Consider the following 10,333-nt stretch of genomic DNA (forward strand, 5'->3'; position numbering starts at 1 on the left):
TAGGAAGTTATAGAGGTGTTTCCAGTTGTAAAATTTTCCTTCCATTATGCAAAGCTTGTCTTCCGAAATCTCCAGTTCCTTTGTAGAAGTAACGGTGGTGACTTTCAGAAAAGGCTTTAAATCTGTCCTGTCAAAGCCCTTAGAAAGGGGCAGGGATGCTTTAGACAAGGTGATAGATGTAGATGCTTCCTCTTGCTTTGGGAGGGCTTTCAAATTTTATTTCTCCTTTTTTTTCTGTCCTGTCTCCATGTTTTCCTGTTTCTTCATAAGTCTGTGCTCTATCTTTTCTTCTCCATCTCTGAAAGGATAAAGCAGAAGAAGCTGGCTGGAAGCAGATGCCTATTAATTATTGTTTAAAGTTCTGTGTCACAGTGAGTTGCCAACATGCTTTTCCTTCAAAAGCTGCAGTGAAAGAGTGTAGAAAGCTTCTAGACTTTTAGTTGTCTGTGCACCAGTGGAACGAGACCAAACCTCTTCTGATCACATGAATAAGTTTGTAATCGCTTTGGCATGGAACTTAATGGCATAGGTTAAACCCAAGATAGGACAATTAACAGGTACACGCAAAACAAACTTTATTCAGTCTCTATTACCCTAATACTGTTTCCAGCCTTTGGGTAAAACAAGAGTTCAAAGCCTTTCCTCATCCTGTTGTTTCTCTTGGAAATTCTTCCTAGATAATGTGACTATAAAAGCATCACTTTTTCTCCATGGAATAAATAAAAAACAGCCCATAAGTACAAGCCTGGCAATACACTGGCAATAAAACTGATTTCCAATCTTGATTTCTTAGGTGACAGGGTCATTGATTGCCTGTTATCTCCATTCCTGAGATTTTCCTGGCTTAGAAGACGCTTTAAATTAAGGGTTTTAACTGAAAACTTGTGCTGCTCATTAGCTCTGCTACTGGCACACCTGTGCTGTTCTTCTGTTTTTAACAGGCTTTTGCTCAGACTAGGTTCCTGGAAATCATTATATGTGCTGTTGCTGCAGTGGCTAGAGGATATATCTACTGTTATTGGTATTTCTATCCTTTATTTTAAGGAGGCTAGAGAGGACTGACTTGATGAAAAGAAGAAAAGATTTTTTTTTAACCTAAAAGATGGGGAAAATGAATTGCTTGTGACTAGGTTAATGCTCAGGAACAGCTGTTTTTTAAAATGGGCATCTCCTTTGAAAGCTTTGTGAAAGTTTATCTAGGGACTGTACATTTTTTCTGAAATTGGCTGGATTAAAGAAGTCTGCTTTGTTTTGTAGTTCTGAATATGCCAGCATTTTTTAGCTAGGGGTTTTCCCTTGAAATATAGATGGTGATATTTTAGACTTGCCCATGGTCTGATTGCTTATGCTTTAAAATTAGACTGGCATGGCCATCTCTTCTGTCTTCAGTGTTTGAGGTATGAAGTCTACACTTGAGGGCTGTGTAGTCAGTGAGTAAATAGTTCTAGATGTTGACTATCCTGTCCTGTTTGAATCTGAGCTGTTTAAATCTGACAGCTCTTGATAGTGTACAAATCATTGAGGTAAGATACCTTATTTACAGACAATGACGTCTATGAATTCAGTCTGAGGCATCTAAGTGAACTCCAGCTGAAGAACTAAAATTAGCTGTAAAATGAAGGAAGGGTAGAAGTTGGTGAAAGAATCTAACAGGTGACCTCTTTGACTTCTGTCTATTCACTGAGGTAACCATATGCTTGATGTAACTCACTTCTTCTCAAACATGCATTATTTTTTAGGAGTAAGTGGGGAGGAATAATATCTTACTATAAAACTTTCTTTAGCTATTTCTTTTGAGAAATAAAAGGAATCTTTACTGATATTAATAAATGGTGTGTTAGTTCTGCCTGCCATTCAGCAACAGTGCTAAGTTGCTTCTGCACTCTTTTTATGCTGTATTTAGCTTCCCTTTTTTTGTCCATTTTCTTAAGGGGGCTAAGAGAGAAGAGTGAATTCTTCAAACTAATAAGGTTGGTTTCTTTTTCTTCCTTAAGGTACTTCTTGAATTTTGAAAACTGTGTTTGCCAAAACATTCAGAAATAACTTGTCATCAGGATGATGTCTGAAGTCCCACACATCTTATTTTTTCTTTTCCTCAGTTCCAAGTCTGTAAAATGGGATAGATATTTTTTTCATCTCATGCAATTTTGTAGCCATTACTACTTTTTGTGAAGTTTTTGGATGCCAGACTAACAAAAGCTAAAGAAAAATCTATTAAGGAAATTAATAATCCTGTCTTCAAGGCAGAGCCTGAACAGCAGGTAGTAAATAAAGTTCGAGGTCCCAAAATGAGTGATGAATAGGAAGGAAAATATTGACTAGTCAACCAGGAAGCATTTGTTGTCCTTTCTGAGTCTCTGATTTAAGCAGAGATTTTGTGAAAAATAATAAGTTTGTAATTAAAAATTGAGTCATAACATACATATAGAAGGGAAATACGAATTAAAATGTCTCTGAGGTTTTTTGAAGTTCTTAACGTTTCTTTTTGTGATTCTGTGTCCTGTATGGAGAGTGTGTGGGGTTAGGTACAATAATCGACTAAGTGATATACTGCGGTGGCAATATAAAATTCAAAAAAAGTTAAATCCTCTGGTGAGAGGGATGCAGGAAGACAGGTACTGCTTGTGGTTTGAAGTACAGATCTGTTTGTATCAAGAAAGTAATTTTTGCAAATAATACCCTCATCGTTGCAGTTCCACACTGCCCTGTTGCGTTGCTCTTGGATCTGAAAGCAGTCAGGATCCAAGTTTGACAGCGGAACAATGCCATGACAACAACACCAGATGCCTTTCTTCAAACTCATAGAAAGTAACTGACTGATGGGTAACAAGGGTAATCTGCTGCTATGAGTTCACTCATGTCTGTCTGTGGCAACAAAAACACAGCTGTTCAGCTCCAGCTAGGTGACTTGGCAAGACTTTTTTGTACAACATTGCAACAGCCTTTGAAATATTTGAGGTATGTGTATTGCATTGTGGACCTAATGTTCTATTTCCCTTGTCAAATGTTCCCACAAACATACATACTAAGTGTATGCTTGGTTGCTATAATTGACTTTATCATCAGAAATGCATGGAGCTGAAATCTAACTTACAGATATTTACCTCCCTGGGTCTGTGCAAATCATTACTTCAAGTTCTACAGGTGTTACTGCTCTCTTTAGCCTAGCTATAGGTTTGAGACCACAAAATAAAATATGAGAGCAATAGGAAAAAAAGAGATATATTTTACTTGGTGAATCATTTAATTGGGTATTTGTCTAGATATCTGATTTCTCAGGGAAACTAAAATCATTCAAGCACTTAAGTGTTATTTCCCATTTTATTCTTTGGGCAGAGGAGAGAAATGAATTTGGCCAACTAACTTGTTGCTAAGTCTCTTGCTTCTGTTTCCTGAAGTACTATTCAGTTATCACCTTCCCTTTCAAAAATACATCTGATGCTCACTTTAACCATTATTCTACTCCCTTCTCCTGAGATGAAAAAACATATTTTCTTGTTAATCTTCATGTAAGCTTCCCAAAAAGGTAAGGGCACATGATGCCTGAGAAACCTCTCTAGATTTATAATGAATTTTTCTGGTCTTCCAACTCACTGCATTCTAAATTTTCAAAACTGTGTTGACATTAATACTGTAACAAAGACCCTGACAGCTATTATATGCTGGCAAGTTTTTGAAAAATAATAGGTTAATTTCAAGGCTTAGCCTGAGACATCTTAAGATACCCTATTTTCAAAGCAGATTCTTTGTTTATACAGAGAAAATCCACACATTTGCAGCTAAACATTTTAAAATTATCAGCTTGTTTTTAAATTACTTAAATAAAATTCCTTTTTTAAAAAGAAAAAGTAGATCTTACTTTCATAAGATTTACAAATATTATGAGCTTCTAGTTTCAGGAATTAGTTGTATGTATAGCATAAAGTGACTAGAGAGTGATTTTCAGTCTAATAAACTATATGGAAGCTGAAAAATATGGAGGATTATGGATTTGTTTGTTTGTTTTAAAGGAACAGAGATCAAGAGGCAGAAAACTTTGTATCTAGCTGAGGACAAAAAAGTTGTCTTGGGACCCTTGTGAGTACATTCATTCTGCATGTTCATACTGCTGTTGAGAGAAAGGAGATTTGGGGTATATATTTGTAAATAAATGAATTACTCTGAGATTAACCCTGCTATTTTTTTTCCACAATTTCAAGTCCAAATCAAGCCAACTCAAAAGCCTAATATTTTTGTAGCAAGGGGTAATTACTAGAAAAAAACAGTATGCTAAATAACAGTAAAGTTGCTAAGCCAAGCAGTAAAAGGCCAGAAAAATCTAAAAAGTGACGCTTCATTATGAAAATAATGATAATTCTCTCTTGTTATGTGTATACATTATGATACAATCTATGATAATATCACGACTAGTGTTGTTAGGCTCTCTTTATTTTTCCATTGGACAGATTTTTATTTTCTGCACAGATGTGCAGACATGCTAAAGACTATAAGCTGCACACTTCAACAGACTTTTACTTCTACATGAGGAAAATAGTAGCACCCATTTTCAGTTTTAGACACGACTGACTGATTTTTGGTGTAAGTTGCCTAAAATAGCTTATCTGAAGCACGTTGCCAACATGAAAAATTTCACCAGAACGATGGAAACATTAACACAGTTAAAAAACAACTGAAAATGGGATACAAATATTGTCTAGTGAACCTCATTAAGAGGACAGATAGCATGCTGGCTGCATTTATTGGAAACAGAGAAAGGCAGCTATAGTCCCTGTAGAACTACTTGTAGAAGCCAAAGGTAATGCAATAACTAGTGTCTACCTGAATTAAACCAAACAGAAATAATGAGCAGATTGTTTCAGTGAAGATTTTTAACTGATACTACCTATCCAGTGTCATTAAGTGTTTACTACAGACGAAATACAACAGTATCCAAGGATGGGTGTATAAAGAATTAATGATTTCTTCTTTATGTGTTCTCATCTAAGAAGCTGCACTCCTTTCCACTCATTCTGTGAAGTTTTCTAAACTTAAATTCAAATCAATAACAAATTTAGCTCAACTATCCTTCCTAGACATCCAAACAAGAGACTAGTGAAGCAAATTATTTTATGCAAAAAAACCAAATCAACAGAAATACAGAGTTGAAATAGGGAGCTGCCAGAAGTGATTATATCGGAGAAATAATCTATCGCTATAAGTTGACTCATAGTCACTTGTTCCGTACCATTCACAATATTATATATGCTTACAGGCAAGGAAGAAAAGAATCTTAGTCTGAATCCAGATGCCAAGTTTAATTCTAAATAACATATATAATCCATCATTGTTTGTACTTGTGTGTGCAAAAGAAACAGGAGAGCTTGGAACAAAAAATGTCAGCTATTGTTTGCTGGATAGCAAAGTAGGATATTCGGTGTATGTTGTCTCAGTTTCTTCTAGCCAAGACCTTTCCCTTTCCTGGAACAGGAAAAACAGCTTCATTGCATCTCAAAAGCCTCTCCCACATCAGCAATGTGAATATCCCCTGTGTCAATGTAACTATGAATTTTTGAGCAGTTTTTTGCTAGGATATGTTTGTGAGTCAGTCTCTACAAGTTTTAGATAGTTCTTAATTCTGATTTTTTTTTTCCTTTTATGCACCCAGTCAGATTTTTCTTTCTTTTAAGAGAACAGTTGCTTTTGTGTTGCTTTTGTTGTTGTTGTTGTTGTTGGTTGGTTGGTTTTTATTACTGTTAATCCGAAAGTAAATGACCAACTATTCTGTGTGTTAAGATGATAATTCTGAGGGGGAGGCGCTTTTTCTTTTTGCCTTTTTTCTTTCTCTGCTCAATAAAACCTCAACTTTGAACACCAATTTCATGCTCAGAAATGGATACTTGTTATACCAGATTTTGAACAAAAGCCACAGGAGACTTCAGATATACAGAAGTCATTGAGGAAGCTGATTGAATCATGAAGTGCACTCAGATTCCTCTATTTGAAAGTTTTTCAGGATTCTTCAGTTATTTTAAGAGATTTAACAACCTGAGGCTGGGCTGAAGTTTTTATTTTTAGAGGATGAAACTTAAAATAATCAGAACTCATGCTTATGAAAATTACTCTGAAAGCAGGATAGTACTCATGCTTCAGCAACAGAAGAGATTAGACATGATTAGTCTTTTAGATATGCTGTATAGCTTGGATTGGCTTTTTAACTTTGTTGATGGTTTTTTGTTGGTTGTTTTTTGTTGTTTTTTTTCCCCCAGTCCCTGAGCATTGTGGTGCCTGGGATTGGGGCAGGCAGTGGCTACCACTTCAGTGGAGATTGATCTGACTCACAGTAATGCCCCCCTCCTGCTGTTTTGTTTTCCTATTGGTTAGCTATTATTAAAGTTAACTAGGCGAGAATAGAAAACCAATAGGGAAACCCAGCTAGAATCTGATTTTTCTTTGTCAGCTCAAATTGCTCTGGTTAGAGATTCAGGCAGCAATTGCATATCCCCGTACCTGCTGCTATTTTTTCTTTTGCCTGCTAATGAATCCCTGCAAAGAGGCAGTAACAAATTAATTGATTTCCTGTATGTGTCCCAGCTTTGCTATTGAGTTTAAAAGGAAACTATATTAACAGAGGTAGAGAGGAGGTTGGTTGATTGCTTTTTTTGATTGCTGTTTTGTATTTTTTGCTAATGTTTGATTTGTTCAAGTTTTAACTACTCCCATTAGGTATTTCAGTTATAAATAGGCACATAGCATGTTTATGAAACTCAAGAGAAGGGGAAAAATGGAGGAGGGTTGATGTTCTTTAATTATTACAAAATGTTCAGGGATGGGTCAATTGATAGCTGATAATGAAATTTTAATTACAGTACTACTTAAGATTAAGATAAAATAATAAGCACTAACTTGAAATGTATTGAGGCATTTTACATAATTATATCTTTGCAAGAATTTACTTAGGATGTAGTATTCTCTTGAAACAAACATGCTGTGTAGGGTTAGATTTGTTTGCAGGCAAATGGGAACATTACTGTCTTTTTTAATTTGATATTTTATATAAATAGATTATGGCTTTGAGCACTGGTGCGCGTTATGCTTTAGTGAGCATGTAGTGTCTGCTGGCCGGAAAGGGAACAAGGAGTCTTGACATGGGGAGATTTTTGGCTTCTAGCTGTGTCACTGACCCAAGTCCACTATTGCTGCTTAAAAAAACAAAAAAAACCCACCCCCCTGTGGGGGTTTTACCCCCACAAAAATCCAATCTCCAAGCTTCCCCCACCTTCTCACAATTTACCTCAACACCAAAGAGAAATTTTCAGGCAGGCACACCTCTGTATGGGGGAAGGGAATATATACATTTATTCCTATACAAAAAAATAATGTACAAACTAAAAGCAACTATATATATATACAATATTAACACACTTCTATTGTCCCTCCGAGCCCCTCCCACAATCAGTTCAGGAGAAGCTCTCAGGCTGATATGTAAACAGTCTTTCTCTCATTGGGATATCAGGGAAAAGGGTTCCTCTGAACCACCCCCACCACCAGTCTCAGCTCCGTGCTGAAGCCTCCTCTTCCTAACGAGGTCCAAAGAGATAGCTCTGAGTCCTTCCTCCTTGGTTCGTGGAGGTTTCCTCCCAGGATAAGATGCTGTTCTGAGTCTTTACCTGGAACTCGCTTGTTGCTAGTTGGCTCTTTCACTCTTCTCTAGCTGCTGCAGCTCTCAATTTCGGCAGTCTACAAACAGAAGCTGACGCAGAGCCTGCTTGGCCCAACTCCAATTTTGCCTGGAGTTTTTTCTTCTCCTGGCACCGAGCTTTCATTTCAGCTCCTCTCCTTGACTCAGCTTATAAGACTGAACCTTAAAATCCACCCCCCACCTACAGCGGGGGGAAAGAAAGCCCCCTAGCTAGCTGCAGGCATTGGGTCCAGTTATGAGCTTTCTCGAGCTCTACAGTCTGTCTGGGGGGGGGAAAGAGGGCTTGGCCGAAGGCCTGCCTCGCTTCCTCTTACCTCAGCTGTTGTGAGTCTCTTCCCTCACAACACACACTCACTCCTACATCCTGCCTTCAGCCCTAGCTTGGCCAGAGCTGTGGGGCCCAGGGCCCCTCTTTCTGAGTGGGGGGAAGGGGGCCCTGCCACCCCTAGGCCCTCTCACACACGCACTCGGACATAACAGCAGACTGACTGCCAACTCTGCCAACTCACTTCCGGCAAGCTGTGTATATCTAATTTTCACAGGAGCGAACAAAACCAGCACTGATTGGTTCCTGAGGGAAGACTGTCCCGGGACCAATCAGCTTTAACTCTAACTCAAGGCCCCCACGAACCTGGGAGGGTGGGGAAGGGCAGCTGAAACCATGACACCCCCAAAACAAAAACAAAACAAACAAAAAAACAAACAAAAACCCATCTAATGAAAAAAAAAAACAACCAAACTCACTAACAAATAATTAAAAAAACCCAAAACAACCATAGCCACTAAAGAGTCACTTTTTTTTTTACCTAGTCATTTTTTTTTACCCCTCAACACATTCTTTAGTCCTCTCCCCTCTTCCCAGTCCAAATAGGGCATTTCATTTTAGGATGAGCTTTAAATTAGTTATCCCCTAAAAGGGAATCTAGCAGGAACCTGTATATCACTGGCAAATCCCATACTTTTTAGTAGCTTATTGTCTTCTCCAATGAAAATTGCATTCCTTGTATTTGTTGCAAGCTTGTTTCTGCAGGCTTTCAGTCTGCAGGTAAAATGTTGAAGACTTAGAGCAGCTATTGTTTTGTCTTCTTTCAAAAGTTTTGTTTCACCTCTCATCTGTTTTGAAACATATTAGGGGAGAAACTTTATTTGCAAGATGTTCTGATCTTAATTTTTTTTAAATCCTGAGAAAGGTTTTAATGTTCCAGGCAATAGTTATAGGGATACTTTAATTAAACAAAATCCAAATTCTTTTCATTATAAAATGTATTTCTTTGTCCTCCTTAAAAAGAGGAAAAAAACACAAGTGTGCCAATTATCCCCTAATTGGAAGAATTCATAGAGCACCAAGATGAATATGTGGACTCGTATCAGAGATGTCTTTCTGCCAATAGCACAACAGTTTTCCATAACCATTTTTGTGTTTCTACTTACAAAACTTAAATGAGGTAAAAGATGACATTTGCAGTTCCTGTTTGATGTCTTTAACAAAAATATCATAGCAACTGCTGTTCTGTTTGATACTACAGTTTTTCTTTTCCAGTAGAAAAACTATGGGAGACAGCAGCTAGCCTAGAACAGAAAAGCACAGCAGAGAAATAGGCAAAGAGGTATAATAAAAATTGTTGCAAGTTGCAACAGCCTTTCATGGGGAAAAGTAAAAGTAATAAATATGAACTGGAAGAAAGGTAAAAGGTGGGTGTACAGTAGTTTCTGGATCCTGGCAACAAAGAAAATCAAGTTAATGAGTTGGTTAATATTTTTCTGAGGTGAGTAATGCTCAGAAAAACAAACTACAATCAATGGGACAAGGACTAGGACTATGATAGAGTGGAAGAGGGGGCTTTCACTTTAGTGGCTTTGTTAATAGTCTACAAGTACGGACAAATGTTGGAAGGGAGTAGCAAATAGTAAGATAGTAATGAGAAAAGAATCAGGAACACGAAAAAAAGATCAAACTGTTTGTATGAATTTGTTACTTTGTGCAGAAGATTGCTGGTTTAATATCTGCTATAGTACTCAATTTTTAGTGCTACAAAGCCATCTTCCTAGGGTTTTGAATGGAGGTGCTGTACAGGTTATTCCTGATATTCTGCAGTTAAGTGTTCCACAGTTATGACAAGTCCTGATTTATCTTATAAGAGTTTCTGCAATAGGCTCTAGTTATTAAAACAAAACTTAGTGTCTACTCTCTTTAAGTCAGGGTACATGGTAACTAGTCAGAACTCTTGGAGCAAAACAGAAAAGGGAGTACATAATCAGTTGTTAAGTTTAATTTTTTTTTTTTGGTAGAAGTTGTAGAGCCCTCAGGCTGTTCAAAAATTAGATCCTTCCCCGTATGTCCCAGCAGTGGCTGCTCATGACAGATAGACATCATGAAACTGACCCAAAAAAAGGGAGAATGTTTAAAAATATCTGTGTACTACTTGGCTATTTAAAAAATTATTGGGTTTATATTGGCTACTTGTTATTAATTCTACTGCAGCCAGGCTTCTCATTTTCTTGTAAGTAGTGACAGAACTGCAATGATCAGTATTTTTTTGCTTGTTTGTTCAAATATACCTCTTTTCAAAAGACATTGTTCTCAAAATGAAAACTTTCAATTTTATTTTTCTGAAGGTAGGTTAATAGAAGAACTGTCAAATCTGTTGACTTGAT

This window comes from Neopelma chrysocephalum, unplaced genomic scaffold (assembly GCF_003984885.1).
Source record: "Neopelma chrysocephalum unplaced genomic scaffold, ASM398488v2 Primary Assembly neopelma1_22b, whole genome shotgun sequence".
Lineage (NCBI taxonomy): Eukaryota > Metazoa > Chordata > Aves > Passeriformes > Pipridae > Neopelma > Neopelma chrysocephalum.